Raw genomic sequence first — 1,452 nt, forward strand, 5'->3', positions numbered from 1 at the left:
CAGTAGTTAGTAAATACAACTACTATATTATGATAATGATGTGTAGTCGTACAAGCAATTATAATAACAGTAGGAATAATGGTAATAATGATAAGTTTGTAATAGTTACAACAGCAGTATAATGACAACAGCAATGTAGTACTAGAATTATACTTCTATTATTGATGATAGTTACAAATACAGTGCTGATAAAAGTAATGATAATAATAAAGATGATAAGGTTAATAAGATGATAATGATTATTACTACTCCATCACTATTCTATTATTTACAATGATGATATAATTTATGATAGCAATAATGATGATAATGATTATGACAATAGCAATAATGACGATAATAATTATTACAATAGCAATAATGATATAGATAATAGCAGTAATAATAACCATGATAGTAACAATGATAATGATGATGGTGATAGCAGTGGTAATAACAACAATAACGATATTAATGACAATAATGGTAATGATTATGATATTAATAATATTAATAATAACAAAAATAATATAATTATAATAATGACAGAAATAGTAACAATAACAATAATAGCTATAACAAAAATAACAGTATCAGTAATCATCATTATCATGTTAATGATAATGAAGATAATAAAAATAAAATAATGATGATGATGATGATGATGATGATTATGATGATGATGATGACAATGATGATGATGATTATGATGATGATGATGATAATAGTAATAATGATAATCATAATAGTATTAAGAATAAGAATAAGAAAAAGAATATCAATAATAAAAATGGCAATAATAACAATAATAATAATAGTAATAATAACAATAATAATAATGATAACAAAAATGATAACAAATATAATAATGATATTATTAATAGTAATAATAATTGTAATGACAATAAAACAATAAAATAATGACAAGAAAACAATAAGTAGTGACAATAAAGTGATCCCAATGACAGTGACAGTCATAATCTGGCCAACAATAGAGAGTATTGTCGACATTGTTATTCTTTGGTCATAAAAAATATGCATACATCATTTGAAACCTTTGTTGTTTTATTGTTTATTTTCTGAGCTTCTGGAGCAGAGGTTTTGAAAGTCTAAATAATGTGTGTGAAATGTTTGCACACTTTTGCAGCGTCAGGGGAAGAAAGTTTGATGATTTGGATAACCTAGAAATCAAATTAAAGAGGGAGACGTTGCATGACTGATGAATATTGCTTTGGAATAGGCCTTGGGTGACATTTTTTTTTATTATTGTTTTTAATAAGAGAGTTACGTAATTGCAGAACAATACGTTTATGTGCATGTGCCAGTCATCGTGTATGCGAGACACACACACATAAACATGCACAGCAACGCACTCAAACAGACATAAACACACACATAAACAAACACACACATAAACACACACACACACACTCACTCACTCACACACACACACACGCACACACACACACACAC

The sequence above is a fragment of the Penaeus vannamei genome, chromosome 10, assembly GCF_042767895.1.
Source record: "Penaeus vannamei isolate JL-2024 chromosome 10, ASM4276789v1, whole genome shotgun sequence".
Lineage (NCBI taxonomy): Eukaryota > Metazoa > Arthropoda > Malacostraca > Decapoda > Penaeidae > Penaeus > Penaeus vannamei.